Source organism: Malaclemys terrapin, chromosome 7 (genome assembly GCF_027887155.1).
Source record: "Malaclemys terrapin pileata isolate rMalTer1 chromosome 7, rMalTer1.hap1, whole genome shotgun sequence".
Classification (NCBI taxonomy): domain Eukaryota; kingdom Metazoa; phylum Chordata; order Testudines; family Emydidae; genus Malaclemys; species Malaclemys terrapin.
Genome location: NC_071511.1, coordinates 20,701,133 through 20,718,950, shown reverse-complemented (window position 1 = coordinate 20,718,950; position 17,818 = coordinate 20,701,133). Strand labels below are relative to the sequence as shown.

General features: G+C 46.4%; 1 long non-coding RNA gene across 1 annotated transcript; it reads right to left on the bottom strand.

The window, feature by feature from the left end:
• Positions 1-12,887: 12,887 nt before the first annotated feature.
• On the bottom strand, positions 12,888-15,327 carry LOC128840850 (uncharacterized). The gene is made up of 3 exons (XR_008445721.1): positions 15,191-15,327; positions 14,047-14,201; positions 12,888-12,953 (listed from the first exon to the last, which is right to left on the bottom strand). It is a non-coding gene; the product is annotated as an uncharacterized LOC128840850 (long non-coding RNA).
• Between the last annotated feature and the right edge of the window lie 2,491 nt (positions 15,328-17,818).

Genomic DNA, 17,818 nt, shown 5'->3' with positions numbered 1-17,818 from the left:
GACTTCCACTCCCGCCTCGTCACCAATCCAAATCCTGAGCTTGGTTTACAGCTCGTGGGGATCGAGCAATAACTTGCCTGGGTTGGTCTGTGAGATTTAAACTCTACTTGGCATGTGCCTGCCCCCCACGTAATCCCCTGCCTGCTGGTCCTCGCAGGGGCACTGCTACCTGTTCTCCCCTAACCTGGGGGCTGGGGAGCTGCCCTGCCATTCTAGCCTCACCCTTCTCACTGCCTTGGCCCCTTCCCAGTGCCAACCTCTCACATTCTCCCTCGTTACTCCCCGAGGTTCCTGTCCCCCACCTACTCTCTGCACTCCCTGCCTCCAGGGCCGTCCTTGGGATTTATGGTGCCCTAGGCGGGATTATTAAACTGGTGCCCCTGTGCCTGACTTGCTCTTAACCACACAAACATAAGCTTACAGTATTGGAAAACTTGCCACATGCATGTTATTAAACCCAGTTTAACTTAATTAAGCACACTGTAATGCTGATGGACTAGCACTAAAGAAGTAGCGCTATAGAAAAAATTCTGATTTGACAGAATGGTGCAAATAATATAATTTTTTTAATTTGTCAACATTTTTTGGAAATTTATATGAAGAGGTATTGAAACAAGGAGTTGTTTTTAATTCAAAGCAATCTTTCTGGCTTTTTTTGGCTGCAAAAGCAGTAATAATGTCATTGTATGACAAAGACAAAGTGATGTCTTGTTCGATTGCAGGAATAGCAAGACCAGTCAAGCATTCCTGACTCATTGTAGAGCGGAGATAGTTTTTAATGAGCTTTAGTTTTGAGAAACTCCGGTCTCCTGATGCTACTGGTACAGGAATTGTCGGTAGAGTGGCAACGTACACATTAGGATATATGTCAACAAGTTTGCTGGTATGAATAAACTGTACAATGTCCATCACCGATTTTGCATGTGGTAACATTGGTGACAGTGTCCTCAATTCTTCGTACAGTTCAAGTCCATTTAAATCAAAACTATCACCGTGCTTCAGGAGGCTCTCTAGGTTCTTGCGCTGTGACCTTGAGCTAGTGCGAAGACACCTCACAAGGCGCTCCGCCCTGACTGAGACACAATAGAGTTGGAAACCCAGGTCATTTTTACAAAGCCACTTTTTAGTTTTAAATGTATAGTGGGCATCAGTCTTAATGTTAGTTACAACTCTATATCAACCTTCTACTGTAAATAGATCATTGGCATTATCTGGTTTAATAAGCTGGGTTTCCAAGCAGTGGGGAAATATAGCCCCTAGTTTTACTCCTAGGTAAAGCACAAAGTGACCAAAATGAATTCAGCACAGAATCATCTCATCTAGATTAAGGTAGCACAGAAATGTTACAGAAGTCCTATTGTGCCTCATTTTTGTTTGGAAAGACATTAGCAATAGCAGCACATTTTGGGCACTGCCAGAAATACATGATAAATCACTGCCTCTAAAGTTCCATCAAAAACTAACATTTTCACAGCTCTAGCATGATCTGCTACACAGATTCTTCACAAGGAAGTGTCCCTGGCCTTTTTAACTCGTATTAACCATGTATTTACTTTATGAAAGTTGGACAAAATATTGTGAAAATGTAAGACATTGGCTGCCCAACCTCTGGGCTGGCAAAAGCTATACTGACTCACTGGGAAAAAAAGCAAGAGAATCTTAGTACAACATATGGTCACTCTATACCAGGGGTCTGCAACCTTTCAGAAGTGGTGTGCCAAGTTCACTGTAATTTAAGGTTTCCCATGCCAGTAATACATTTTAACATTTGTAGAAGGTCTCTCTCTATGTCTATATTATATAAATAAACTATTGTTGTATTTAAAGTAAATAAGGTTTTTAAAATATTTAAGAAGCTTCATTTAAAATCAAATTAAAATGCAGATCATATCAATTTAGTGTGATCCTTGCCTGGGATCCTTGTCTGGGGTTCCAGCCACCAGCCCCGCTCAGCCCACTGCCGGTCTGGGGTCCAGCTACTGGCCCTACTCAACCCACTGCCGGTCTGGGATTCCATTCACTCAGCCGGCAGCAGGCTGAACGGGCCGCTGGCGGGCTGAGCGGGACCGGCGTGGGGGCTGAGTGGCTCAGTCCGTTGCCAGTCTGGGGTGCCGGCAGCACTCAGCCTGCTGCTGCTCTGGGGTTCCGGCTGCCGGCCCCTTGCCAGTTGGGGTCCCAGCCGCTGGCCCCGCTTAGCCTGCCGCCGGCCCCACTCAGCCTCCCACCGGCCCCGCTTAGTCCGCTGCCGGCTGAGTGAATGGAACCCCAGGCCGGCAGCGGGTTGAGTGGCTCAGACGGGGTCTCAGCCGCCGGCCTGCTCAGCCCGTTGCCAGCCTGGGTTCCTTGGGGGTCCCCAGACCAGCAGCAGGCACTGAGTGAGGCCGGTGGCTGGGACCCTGGCTGGCAGTGGGGCAGCACCCGGAACCCCAGAGTGGCGGTGGGCTGAGCCGCTCAGCCCGCCGCGGCATGCCATCAAAAATCAGCTTGTGTGCCACCTTTGGCACGTGTGCCGTAGCTTGCCGACCCCTGCTCTGTACACTAGTAAGGGGATGAGATATTACAGTTGTCGGAGGGCTCTATTTAGCAGTAACAGGGCTATAGGAAAGTCAGTCAACATTTTTTGTTTCTCTGATGAAAACTGGCCCACTCCCTGCCCCAAACCAAACTTATCACAAATAATTGTCAACAACTTAATTTTCTGTTTTTGGCTAAGATATTGATTTAAAAAAATATATTGAAATTGAATTCAGGGATTGTTAGCAAGCATTTTTGGCAAACAAAGTTGTTAAATGACAATCTAAATGGCAACACAGTACTGCTTTCATGCTTGGCTCACCCCCCAGCCTGCTGGTCCAACAGCTGCAGTAGAGGAGGAGATAGGTGGAAAACTGCAGGACCCCAAAATCCACCTCTTGGGGTGCAGAGTGGCAACAGCAGCAGCAAACCCTCAGGTCCGATCACACGCCAATGGGCACCATCGCCAGCCCAGTGGACCATGGTGAAATTAGCACACCATCTGATTTCAGGGACGGGGCACCCATGGAGTCACAGCAGCTCATCCTGCCCTGCGCAGCTCCCCCTGGATGAGATGGATCGCTGCCAGCCCGGGGGGAGAGACGCGCTCCCCAGCTAGGGTGACCAGATCCAGATGTCCTGATTTTATAGGGCCAGTCCCGATATTTGGGGCTTTGTCTTATATAGGCACCAATTACCCACACCTAGGGTGACCAGACAGCAAGTGTGAAAAATCAGGACAGGGGTTGGGGGGGGGGGGTGTAATAGGAGCCTATATAAGAAAAAGACCCCAAAATTGGGACTGTCCCTATAAAAGTGGGACATCTGCTCACCCTATCCCAGCCCCCAGTCCTGATTTTTCACACATGCTATCTGGCTATCGCCAGCCCAGCCACGCGTAACCTAGGGTTACCATATTCTGTACCTCCAAATGGAGGACACTCCACGGCCCCCGGCCCCGCCCCCAGCCCCGCCCATACCCCCTCCCCAACCCCGCCCCCTCCCCAAAGTCTCCACCCCCTCCCCTGCTTCCCGCGAACATTTGATTCGCGGGAAGCCTGAAGCAGGTAAGGGGGGAGTGGGGGGGAGGAGGCGCAGCCCAGGCTAGCCCCCCCGGCGGCTCCAGCCTGGGTCGGCTCGGGCCCTGGGGTGCCGGCCCCGGCCCACCACCCCCGGCCCGCCCAGCACTGCCGGCCCCCGGCTCCCCGCGGGCCCGGCCGGCCCGGCTCCCCGCCGGCCCGGCCGGCCCGGCTCCCAGCCCGGCCCCCGGCCCGGCACCGCGCCCCCGGCTCCCCGTCCGGCACCGCGCCCAGCCCTGCACTGCGCCCCTGGTTCCCGGCCCGGCACCATGCCCCCGGCCCCGCACGGCCGGCCCCGGCCGAGCACCACCCAGCCCTCCCGATTTTCCCGGACATGCCCGGCTTTTGGGGATTTCCCCCCGGACGGGGATTTGAGCCCCCAAAAGCCGGACATGTCCGGGAAAATCCGGACGTATGGTAACCCTACGTAACCATTCCAATCCTGGCTGGCTGCCGAGGAAGTGAGTTACTTTCACTTTCATTCCTCAGCAGGCAGCCAGCCTCCCCCCTCCTCCCCCCAACCCCTCACCCAACCCAGCCCTGCCGGAGGGGAGGAGAGAGAGAGAGAAGGGTGCTCCTTCGGGGGGGGGGGAAGAAAAGGGGAGTGCTCCGTGGGGTGTGGGGGGGGAGAAGAATGGACCTTATGGGGGACAACCAGGGGCAACTCCAGGCACCAGCGCAGCAAGCGCCTGCCTGGGGTGCTGTCTGCCGGTCGCCCTGAGGGCGGCAGTCAGGCTGCCTTCGGCAGCATGCCTGTGGGAGGTCCCGAGAGGCACCTCTGCTCTTACACACCCCAAATACTCTGTCCAGCACCTCCCAAATACCATCTCCCAGTACACACACACCCCTCCAGCACCCCAAAATACCCCCTCGAGCTCTCCCCCTCCCCCCGCAGCAGTGTCCTCTATTACGGAACTTGAAATACAGGTGGGGTCACCCTAGATACAGTTGAATTTTAAAGGCAGGTGTTTCTGTTCTACCTCATGGAGTGACCGCAATGGGGCCAGGCTCTGGAAGTCTCAATGAGCTACAATCCCAGCTGGGTCCCCAGAGGTAGTTCCAGAAGGGCGGGGTGATTCCCTGCATAGTCTGGGCAGAGGCAGCGTTGCCCTTTTCTCTCCCCTCATTCTGAAGGCTTGGCCCGGACCCATGACACAAGGTTGGGTGAGCTGGGTACACGCTGGGAAAAGTCCTGAGTGGGGGGACTCAGGCTGGTGCAGAGAGGGGAGCAGAGCCCGGAGGCCTCCGGCCTGGCTCTCTCTCTCCTTCCCCTCTCCACCTAGTACCTTGTGTACCCCGCTGCGGCTGGGCTGAATCTCGCCCCAAGGGGCCCAGCCGAGGGACACCCCGTCTCTCTCTCGCTCTCCCGGGGGTCTCTCTCGGAGTCAGGGTCACCGTCCACTGACGGAAGAGGTGCCTGGCGGTTGGGGGAGTCTCGCTTGCTCAAGTGGAGATGACTCCGTCCAAGGCAGAGTGGCGCCTGCCGACATTCCCCGCTCCGGCGGGGTCTGTCCACCAGCTACCTCGTCCCTGGAGCGCAGGGTCTCGCCTCTGCCCCACACGGAGGGAGCCCTCATTGCTCAGTGTATAACAGGGGGGGTCGCTTAGCCTCCTGTACAACACGAGCAAGAGCCTTGTGTCCAGCAAGTATAAATGGGAGTGGTTCCGCCCGGGCTTTGTCTGTGGGTCCAGAAGCCCGGGAGGGCGCCGCCCCTCACTCCCAGGCTGGGGTGGCCGCATGGCCGGAGTGAGACTGCTGTCTAGCCTTGTCCACACGGGGGACAAAGAGGGGGACACGGGGGCACACATCAGAGTTCCTCACCTATGATATAGGAGCACAAGCCCCATGGACTCTCGCCCTCGGTTTTACAATTGAACTTCTTTTTTCTTTCTTTTTGTGTGTGTGTTTTTTCTTAATAGTTATATTTTTACCTTTTTAATATATTTTACTTGTATTTCCTTTTTTGTTTTATTGTTTATATATATATATATTAAGTTTCTTTTAATTTTATTTCCCCTTTTATGGTTTTTATGTATTTTACAATTCTTTTATTTTTCAGTTTTTATTATTTTACTTTTTTAAGTCTGTTAATATTTTTGTATTTTATTCATTATTACTATTTTAAATTTATTTTGCACTTATTATAAATGTATTATTTTTTCTATTTTTTATTCTATTTTATGTGAATCGTATACTGTTGTCCAATCATTTGGGCTCCTATCGTCTCTCACTCCAGTGAGGATCTTCAGCCTCTCTACCCCAGCGCATGGTAGTCATGCGCCGCCCCAGCCAAGTCTCTTTGTCCCCTGACTTCAGCCAGACCCTCCACCACCACCATTCCAGCCCATGGTGCTGAAGTGCGCACCCCCTGGCTTGAAGTGGTTTCCATCCTATGTTTACAGATTGGTTCACTGACTCTCAGCACCCCACTATAAAAATTGTTCCAGCACCTCTGATCCAGCCTGGTCCCTTGTCCCAGGAGTCAGCTGACTGGTGTGGGGTGTGGGGGCCAAAGGGCTGAGCTGGGTTTTTACAGTTCAGTCAACATAACCAAATAAAGCATGTTTGTAAGCCTCTGTGAAAAAGTGGTAGCCTAAGGGAAGTTAGGCACCAACTTCTTTTAGAGCATAAAAGTGCTATAGAAAGTTAACAGTACTCCTATGTTTTACCCCACCCATAAAACTTTTGGCTGTTTTATCAAAATGTAAATTAATGTGATCATTTAACATAACTTGCTTAAATCCAAGGAATGAGGTTAGTCCATATAAGGGACAAATTATCAAGGCCCCAGGGCTCACATAAGTCAGGGATGGGCATTGTTTTAAGAACATGAATAGAATAGAATCTGACTCCTGGTTAGGAAGAAAACAATTCAGTGATAGAGTGGGGATACACAACTGGATACACACAACTGCAGTTATTGCTGTAGCTCCATAAGCAGGCTGAACTGACTTATTCCCTGCCCTCCATCTCTTCTCTTCCCCGCCTCTGGTAGATGCATCGGGAATCTCCTAGCATGGGCCACCTAATTCGTCTCTCCTTTCCTGGACTAATCCATGACCTCAAAGGAATAATTGTGATCTTATTACCTCTTACACTAGCCACCAAGAAGGCACACTGGATGCACAAGCCTAAGCACAAATATTCCCTTTGAGTAAAGCAAGTGGGTTTAAATATCTTTTAAAAAACAGCTCTGACAAATGCTGCATTTAATAAATTCCTTTGCAGATCAATTCCATCAGCCAGGGAAAAGTGGTTTTACTGAACAGCCATTATGGATAAAAGCAAGGGGAACAAAGGAAATTGCACTGCAGAATTGCGAAGGAGTGGGGAAGCATGACAGATGTAGCTACAGAATAAGTGGGAAACAGGGCCGGCTCCAGGCACCAGCTAAAGAAGCAGGTTCTTGAGGCTGCCAATACCAAAGGGTGGCACTCCAGCTGCTATCGGGGCGGCACGTCTGGGTCTGCAGCGCAGTAATTCGGTGGCGGGTCCCTCAGTCCCTCTTGGAGCGAAGGACCTGCCACCCAATTGCCACCAAAGAGTGGAATGGGGCAATCGTGCTGCCGTGGCTTTTTTTTTTTTTTTCTGCTTGGGGCGGCAGAAAACCTGGAGCCGGCCCTGGGGACAACAAAGGATACTGGTGCCAGAGCTGCCGAGCCTGCCTCACCTCATGCCGGGGGAAAGAGTCACACTCACAGGTGAGTTCCTGCCCCCACCCCTCCCCTTCCCTTCCCAGAGACCCCAGCAGCCAATCCCCTCCCTCAGACTGTGCTGCATTCGGCTTTCTCTAGGACCCAGCAGCCCTGCTGTTAAATGCTCCACTGCTTCCCGTCTGTCCGGGCTCCGGGCAGAGCGGTGCCCCCAGGTAGCGTGGTGCCCTAGGCGGTTGCCTGTTCTGCCTATGGCTAAGGACGGCCCTGCCTGCCTCCTCCAATTCCCACTCCTTCTCCCTTGCTCCTCTCAGCTCCCCTTCTGCACCCACATTCTCCTGTCTCCTCCCACACTCCAAGCTCCCTAATCCCCCCTTTGTTTGCCACCTTTCCTCCACATGCCCCAGTACATGCCTCAGTCTTCCTCCTGCCCGCAGAACCTCTCTGACCCTGCTACTTCTTCATATTCCCCAATTCCCCCTCTGCTAACCTCTTGCTGCCCCCTCCATCCCCAGCACATCCTCCTCTCTCCCTTCTGAACCCCCACATTCCCATCTCCCCCTCCCAGGCTCCCTCCTGCTCCTTTTCACAATTTCCTACAGTATCTTAACTTCCATTCCATTGAAAACAATGGCCATCTTTATTAGGGGTAGCCACACTTCCTCGTGCAAAGTCTGTAGGAAAACATTGGCTATCTTGCCTGATGCTTCAGTCCTGTTGAAACTGATGGAAGATGGCAACCCTTTGGAACAAGGGCAAAAATTCACGAGAAACCTGTAGTTCATGAGGTTAAAACACAGAAAATATCACAAGGCTCACAATAAAATCATGAGTGTTGGCAACTCTGAAAAATATGTTTCTTCTAGCTCTCATGGTTGTGAAATGATCCTGCCAATCCAAATGGAAACCTAGTGTAACTAGTGCTGTGTTGTCTGCCTAACTCTGTAAACAGCCAGAAACAATACTTAACACAATTTTTGTGTTGCTTTTAACTATATATCCGTTTGAAAACATTATACGTATATCAAAGGTGATTATTCTGGTATTAGCTTATGCTCCTTATGCTTATGGGAATAAGCTATCAACCAGTATAAGGCATCTCTCTATATATTATAACTATGTTCTCACTCTGGGTTGTACAGCTTTAACTAGTTAGTAATTTATTACACACACTTTAATCAAAATAGTTAAATCAGTACAAAAACTATGTGTAGACCAGGCCTGAGAGATGTGACCACTCCAGTCCTCGGTTCAAAGCATAAGGATGTCATTCTAAAAAGCCTAATTTTGACAATGAACATGTCATCATAAACTTTCATTGCTGATCTGTTTATGGGGAACTGGGCCAGTATGAACCCCATGGGTGGTGGGAAAAGCAGAGCAAAGACACAAAGACAAGAAAGAGGGAAAACAACAGAAAGAAGGTTGAGGAAGGAGGAGAAACAAATAAGATCCTAAAGGAGAGCAAATTCTCCCACTGAGAGATGCTGAAGTCAGTTTGCGATCCTTGATCTTTGTGCAAAAACCTCTCCTTGATAAAAGAGATGGAGCTGCTGTGACTTGAGGGTAATATGTAGTCTAAAATGTATGCTCCAGCCCATAGACCATAACCGAAAATGGAATTTAGCCCTCTCCTGTCTCCCTTCCTGCTACGGCCATATAAAAGGAAACGATGTCATATTTCAGGCAAAAAGGGCAAATTAACTACAATTTAGATTTTAGAGTCGTAGCCGTGTTAGTCTGTATCAGCAAAAACAACGAGGAGTCCTTGTGGCACCTTAGAGACTAACAAATTTATTTAAATGTGTTAGTCTCTAAGGTGCCACAAGGACTCCTCGTTGTTTTTACAATTTAGATGTTAATGGTATTCTGAGAAAGAGCCAGTAGATGGTGCTATAGCACTAGCCCAACAGTTCCATTTTGCATTTATTTTAAAAATTACTTTAATTTCTCTTCATCGTATAATTTTGCATTTAATCTTGAGCACCAAGGCTTGTTTCTTTATGTGGATCCCTTATTCACTGATAATAGTACCAACAAATATTCAGGTATTAACAAGCTCCTATTATTGGCGAATGCCTTCTGTAGTGTATTAATATGGGTGTGTAATAGTAATAAGGACACGTAGGTTTCAACTCAGGCTAGTCTTATGCAGTGTATGAGTGTAGAGACACAAGGAGACCCCCTTCCATAACATGCTTGTGCAAAAGAGAAGCCACAATATCAGTCCTCCTGATACAAGACCTATAGGTTGTGGTGACGCAGTACTAGAAACCCCAGAGGCAAGCCGGCCATTGCCCCCAATTCCTGGAGGAATTATCTCTGAGTTACTCATACTTTCCCTGTGGTGGAGCACCTTTGCAGCACCCCATCACTGCAGGCCCTGGCAATCTAATTGTTTTGGATGCCTTCTGGTGGTAATTCTTATTACCATTTTTCTTAGCTTAGGAAATGCACCTTGGATAGCATGAGGCTTGGGGAATTCTTCTCAACATGTTGGGAGTGTCTGTGTTTGGAGAGCGAGAAATGACAACATGGTAGATTGTTAGCAAAATTCTAGGCCTCTGTCATTGCTGAGGAAGAAACCCAAACCAAAAATCCCTCATGTGTACAACACACCAGAGAGATGCTATGAAAGCTCTATGGAACCACAAAGCTCACCAATCTAAAGGAAACACCAATTCAGCTACAGTGATAGATATGAAAACTGAAGCCCCAGATTAATTATTCTCCCTCAAGTTGTGAATTTAAGTCCTGTAGCCATAACTGTCTATAAGCTTTTTCAGAACATGCAGCTTTGTCCTTCCCAGGCCAGGAGAAGGACGTGAAGACACTGTTTATAGTTAAGGAAGGACTTTCACAATGGGGCAAGTTTCATAAAAGACATTGCTACAGAAATTCATTTACTTTGTCAGTCATTGAATGGGTGTCTTTTATTATGACTACATATGTGTTTGAATAAGCGCACTCTCCCCCTCATAGCTTCTCCTCCCCCTCACAGGTTTCTCCAACAGTGAAGTCATCATCCCAGACATGACATCAATCTCCCCATGGAAGGGGGTTGAGCAATCACACCTTCAGAATTCTGACAAGTTTCAGAGTAACAGCCGTGTTAGTCTGTATCCGCAAAAAGAAGAACAGGAGTACTTGTGGCACCTTAGAGACTAACAAATTTATTAGAGCATAAGCTTTCGTGGACTACAGCCCACTTCTTCGGATGCATATAGAATGGAACATATAATGAGGAGATATATATACACACATACAGAGAGCATAAACAGGTGGGAGTTGTCTTACCAACTCTGAGAGGCCAATTAATTAAGAGAAAGAAAAAAAAAAAAAAAAAAACTTTTGAAGTGATAATGAAGCTAGCCGAGTACAGACAGTGTGATAAGAAGTGTGAGAGTACTTACAAGGGGAGATAGTCAACGTTTGTAATGGCTCAGCCATTCCCAGTCCTTATTCAAACCGGAGTTGATTGTGTCTAGTTTGCATATCAATTCTAGCTCTGCAGTCTCTCTTTGGAGTCTGTTTTTGAAGTTTTTCTGTTGTAATATAGCCACCCGCAGGTCTGTCACTGAATGACCAGACAGGTTAAAGTGTTCTCCCACTGGTTTTTGAGTATTTTGATTCCTGATGTCAGATTTGTGTCCATTAATTCTTTTGCGTAGAGACTGTCCGGTTTGGCCAATGTACATGGCAGAGGGGCATTGCTGGCACATGATGGCATAGATCACATTGGTAGATGTGCAGGTGAACGAGCCCCTGATGGTATGGCTGATGTGATTAGGTCCTATGATGATGTCACTTGAATAGATATGTGGACAGAGTTGGCATCGGGGTTTGTTACAAGGATAGGTTCCTGGGTTAGTGGTTTTGTTCAGTGATGTGTGGTTGCTGGTGAGTATTTGCTTTAGGTTGGGGGGTTGTCTGTAAGCGAGGACAGGTCTGTCTCCCAAGATCTGTGAGAGTAAAGGATCATCTTTCAGGATAGGTTGTAGATCTCTGATGATGCGCTGGAGAGGTTTTAGTTGGGGGCTGAAGGTGACAGCTAGTGGTGTTCTGTTATTTTCTTTGTTGGGCCTGTCTTGTAGGAGGTGACTTCTGGGTACTCGTCTGGCTCTGTCAATCTGTTTTTTCACTTCAGCAGGTGGGTATTGTAGTTTTAAGAATGCTTGATAGAGATCTTGTAGGTGCTTGTCTCTATCCGAGGGATTGGAGCAAATGCGGTTATATCTTAGAGCTTGGCTGTAGACAATGGATCGTGTGGTGTGTCCTGGATGGAAGCTGGAGGCATGTAGGTAAGTGTAGCGGTCAGTAGGTTTCCGGGATAGGGTGGTATTGATGTGACCATCGCTTATTAGCACAGTAGTGTCCAGGAAATGGACCGCTTGTGTGGATTGATCTAGGCTGAGGTTGATGGTGGGATGGAAATTATTGAAATCATGGTGAAATTCCTCAAGGGCTTCTTTTCCATGGGTCCAGATGATGAAGATGTCATCAATGTAGCGCAAGTAGAGTAGGGGGGTTAGGGGACGAGAGCTAAGGAAGCGTTGTTCTAAGTCAGCCATAAAAATGTTGGCATATTGTGGGGCCATGCGGGTACCCATAGCAGTGCCGCTGACTTGAAGGTATATATTGTCCCCAAATGTGAAATAGTTGTGGGTGAGGACAAAATCACAAAGTTCAGCCACCAGGTTAGCTGTGACATTATCAGGGATACTGTTCCTGATAGCTTGTAGTCCATCTTTGTGTGGAATATTGGTGTAGAGGGCTTCTACGTCCATAGTGGCCAGGATGGTGTTTTCTGGAAGATCACCGATGGATTGTAGTTTCCTCAGGAAGTCAGTGGTGTCTCGAAGATAGCTGGGAGTGCTTACTCACCAGCAACCACACATCACTGAACAAAACCACTAACCCAGGAACCTATCCTTGTAACAAACCCCGATGCCAACTCTGTCCACATATCTATTCAAGTGACATCATCATAGGACCTAATCACATCAGCCATACCATCAGGGGCTCGTTCACCTGCACATCTACCAATGTGATCTATGCCATCATGTGCCAGCAATGCCCCTCTGCCATGTACATTGGCCAAACCGGACAGTCTCTACGCAAAAGAATTAATGGACACAAATCTGACATCAGGAATCAAAATACTCAAAAACCAGTGGGAGAACACTTTAACCTGTCTGGTCATTCAGTGACAGACCTGCGGGTGGCTATATTACAACAGAAAAACTTCAAAAACAGACTCCAAAGAGAGACTGCAGAGCTAGAATTGATATGCAAACTAGACACAATCAACTCCGGTTTGAATAAGGACTGGGAATGGCTGAGCCATTACAAACGTTGACTATCTCCCCTTGTAAGTACTCTCACACTTCTTATCACACTGTCTGTACTCGGCTAGCTTGATTATCACTTCAAAAGTTTTTTTTTTTTTTTTTTTTTTTCTCTTAATTAATTGGCCTCTCAGAGTTGGTAAGACAACTCCCACCTGTTTATGCTCTCTGTATGTGTGTATATATATCTCCTCATTATATGTTCCATTCTATATGCATCCGAAGAAGTGGGCTGTAGTCCACGAAAGCTTATGCTCTAATAAATTTGTTAGTCTCTAAGGTGCCACAAGTACTCCTGTTCTTCTTTTTTCAGAATTCTGGCTTCTCTGCAAGACAAGGCAGGAGGTTCAGATGAGCTCTGAAAAAAAAAAAAAAAAAAACTTTGCCCTAGACTTGCATATGGTTTCAGCATGCTCTTAATCAGCTACTGCTTCATCCCAGTGGTGGGTAATGGGAAACTTGTTTCCTTTACCTCCCTGGCAAGGGTATCATGAGGTTTAATTAGTTCACATTTGTAAAATGCCTTGAGAGCCTCAGCTGAAAGAGCTATACATGTACAAAATATATCACAATTAGCAAAAAGGGCAAGGGGCATTATTAAATATGATGAATTACTCATGGGTTGATTTAAGTCCTTTCATTACTATTCCATCAGCCATCTTGCATTGCTCATGCTAATTAGTAAATAGACAAGCCTAACTAAAACTGATTGCAAGAAGGTCTGATCCTCAACCAATAAATCTTGTATGGAGATTATGTTTGGCTTCTGTTGTTTGTCAACATTTGGCCTGGTCCTGCAAATGCTCCCAGATGTATGCGTGCTCCCATTGACTCTGGTAGGAATAAGCATGGGAGAGTTTGCAGAATCAGGACCAGATCATAAAAGCCTTGAGTTTGGGACCATGTCTCTTTTTGTCTGTTATACTATACTGAGCACACTACCAGAGCATAACTGGTACGAAATAATGAAAATGAATCTAACATACTCATAATAAAGATTTCCTTAGTATAAGGCAGCCTTTTCCCTCAGTGGAATTTCACGTGAGGATTAGGTTAAATTTATATCTTAAAAATTCCTTCAGTACAAAGAACTGATGTATTTGCTGGGCATTTATTCATGACAAAACAGTCGCCCAATGCCATTAAACTGAGAAAAATAGCTTTGAAATCAAAAGGTAGTAATGATTTTGTAAGAAGCAGCTATCATTGGGCCCAGTTCAACTCTTGTTTAAATCAATTGGAGTACTTTGGAAATAATTATGTATATAGGTCAAAGCACAGATTGGCAACTTTGGCTGGTACCTACTTAAGTTGTGGATATGTGAATTGGCAATTGTTCTTCTGTAATATGTAGCAATTTTGACCTACCACAATTTGCACTTCCCAGGACATTTGGTTAACGTGTGTATTTACAGCTGTATATTGTATAACTACAGACTAGTCAGCCTCACCTCTGTCCCTGGAAAAATCACGGAGCAGGTCCTCAAGGAATCCATTTTGAAGCATTTGGAGGAGAGGAAGGTGATCAGGAACAGTCAACATGGATTCACCAAGGGCAAGTCACGCCTGACCAACCTGATTGACTTCTATGATGAGATAACTGGCTCTGTGGATATGGGGAAAGCGGTGGTTGTGATACACCTTGACTTTAGCAAAGCTTTTGATATGGTCTCTCACTATATTCTTGCCGCAAGTTTATGAAATATGGATTGGATGGATGGACTGTAAGGTGGATAGAAAGCTGGCTAGATCGTCAGATTCAACGGGTACTGATCAACGGCTCGATGTCTAGTTGGCAGCCGGTATCAAAGGGGTCGGTCCCGGGGCCAGTTTTGTTCAACATCTTCATTAATGATCTGGATGAGGGGATAGATTGCACCATCAGCAAGATGACACTAAGCTGGGGGGAGAGGTAGATACGCTGGATGGTAGGGATAGGGTCCAGAGTGACCTAAACAAATTGGAGGATTGGGCTAAAAGAAATCTTATGAGGTTCAACAAGGACAAGTGCAGAGTCCTGCATTTAGGATGGAAGAATCCCATGCATTGCTACAGGCTGGGGACCGACTGGCTAAGCGGCAGTTCTGCAGAAAAGGACCTGGGGATTACAGTGGAAGAGAAGCTGGGTATGAGTCAACAGTGTGCCCTTGTTGCCAAGAAGGCTAATGGCATATTGGAGCATTGCCAGAGATTGAGGGAAGTGATTATTCCCCTCTATTCAGCACTAGTGAGGCCACACCTGGAGTATGCATCCAGTTTTGGGGCCCCCACTACAGAAAGGATGTGAACAAATTGGAGAGAGTCCAGCTGAGGACAACAAAAATGATTAGGGGGCTGGGGCACATGACTTATGAGTAGAGGCTGAGGGAAATGGGCTTATTTAGTCTGCAGAAGAGAAGAGTGAAGGGGGATTTGATAGCAGCCTTCAACTATACCTGAAGGGGGGTTTCAAAGAGGATGGAATTAGGCTGTTCTCAGTGGTGGCAGATGACAGAACAAGGAGCAATGGTCTCAAGTTGCAGTGGGGGAGGTCTAGGTTGGATATTAGGAGAAACTATTTCACTATGAGGGTGGTGAAGCACTGGAATGGGTTACCTAGGGAGGTGGTGGAATCTCCATCCTTAGAGGTTTTTAAGGCCCGGGTTGACAAAGCCCTGGCTGGGATGCTTTAGTTGGGGTTGGTCCTCCTTTGAGCAGGGGGTTGGACAGATGACCTCCTGGGGTTTCTTCCAACCCTAATCTTCTATTATTCTATGAATATACATCTGTAAATAGTACGGTATGTGATCAGGAGAAAAATGATCATCTTGAATGAGAGCATGCTGTACTTTACAATGGCACCTGAGACACTAATAGGGTACAGAGAGTTGGCATTCACCTGATTTATTGTGCATTAGCCTCAAAGCAGAAAGGGAAAGTACGATATGGTCTTAAACAGTACATATAACTCCCAAAAAAGAACACTTCCAATCCCAGGAAACCCACAGAGAATGGTATGATAAATCTTTGTTTGAAGAACATGCTAGTCCCAACAAAGGTCCATCAGGGCTGAAAAGGAACTGAGTTGAATCTGAACTCAACATTGCAGGGAGATCAATCATAGGAAATACAAAAGTCACATCTAGATTGAGGAATTAATGGCAGCCCATAAAAATAAACTCATTTATATATATATAGATATATAAATCCAACCTTTCGGTCAAAGTCACTGATAATTAGAACAAAACATTATTACATAACCTTAATGGCTAGGATTAGGATGCAAGGAACAAAGCTTCTTCCAATTACATCAGGCTACGTCAAATCCTTTGTCAGCATGGTTTTTGGTGGGCATGGGAGAGGAGAGGAAAGGGAATCTACATTTGGCTTTGTACAGAATTACTGTGTGAAAGGAAGCCCATCCTGTCTAGGAGGTTAGGTTTTGCTGCAGATTAATGTTGGTTATATGAAAGAAAACTACTGGATGATTTTCAAACAATTTTTAATATGGTCTTAATTTTTTGTACCATTTTGAACCTCATAAAGCAATAGTGTTCACTGTAGTTAGAGCAGATGCCCATAGAGATAATGCTCTAAAAATCCAAGTCTGTCTTGAGAGACACAAAAGAGACTAGAGTTTAGGATTCAGAGTTTCTAAGGCGATGTCTACACTACAAAGACTATACTGGCATAGCTATGCTGGCATCTCCTTCTAGTGTAGACGCAGCCTATGCTAATAGAAGGAGTTATTCTATTGGCCTAGGAACACTACTTCCTTGTGACGTTAGCTACATTGACATAAGCCCTCTTTAATCAACATAGCTGCATCCATGCGGTGGGTTATGTCATCATGAGGATGTTGGTTGGGGTATGTGTGTTTATTGTTCACACCCCTGACCGATATATCTATGCTGATAGAACTTCAAGTATAGACCAGACTAAAAGGTCTCTATCAATCTAATAAGTGGCTTCATTTGCTGAGATAATGGAGAGAGCTGTTATGAAAGAGCAAATCCGTCACAGTCCTTCCAATGGATGGGTCAAACTCAATGGAATTGCACCTCTTTGGACCGGCATTGAATTTGGCCCACACAACAGCTCACGAAGCTGTTTTACACATTTTCCTGGCCTTGATGTTAACTTTATTGAAATGATTTAGTGCTTACCACCCTTGTTCTTTTCCAGTCACTGCTTCTGGCATTGCTTTCTGTTCAATTAAAGAGACTCCCTGTTCTGTCTTTCGTGCAAATCTCAGGTGACCATTTTTCCAGGCAAACCCTGGTGCAAGTAGATGCACTAAAAATTCCTTTGTTTCATAGCAAGTATAAAATTGCTTGCCTAGACACAGGAAAACAGAACAGCTTGGCTTCAGCACATGTGATTTTAATCCCCAAAGTCAGCTTAAGAATATTTGCCACAAACACGTTTTCACACCCAAGTCTTATAGTAATTTCACAAGTCTTTTTTTATTTATAATATGGAGATCAGCAAGTCCTAGGTTTTGGCTGTGGAACTAGTTGGGACTACTCACAGATAAGCTGAACTTAAACTGCATTCCAACAGCACAAAAGAAACACAGCTGGCAAAGGGAGACCATCTTATGTGTGGGTTTGTGAGGTAGTTATATCGGCCATTGTTTCTGGTGCAATATTCCAGCTATCAAGCCAAGGACAGACAATTCAGTATGCATCACTTTACTAATACATATACTGATGCACAAAAAACTATGTTAAAAGAATGCCAAGGGCGCAAGATCAAATATTCAAAAGTTAGGAAATGCCAGAATTAAGGTTATCTATTCAATTTGATTGGCCCCCTTCTACTCATGCATTATGATACAGTCTTGAATTATATTATTATATAGTATTTTTTCCACAGGCCCCCTGCCTCGTTCAGTGCACAGGATCGGACCTGCACTGGGGATGAATCAGGGTTATGTAGTGAAAAAGGCTGTTTTCTGCAGGATGCCTGCTTCATTTGTTACAGAAGATGGAAGGTGTCTAGTGGATGAGGCAGGGGATTGCAGGAACAGAAAGGATAGGAAAGAGAAAGGAAACTTCATGGAAGATAGGTCCATCAATGGCTATTAGCCAAGATGATCAGGGATGCAACCCCATGCTTTGGGTGTTCCTAAACCTCTGACTTCCAGAAGATGGGCCTGGACGACAGGGGATAGATCACTCAATTTCCCTGTTCTGCTCATTCCCTCTGAAACATCTGGCACTGGCCACTGTTGGAAGTCAG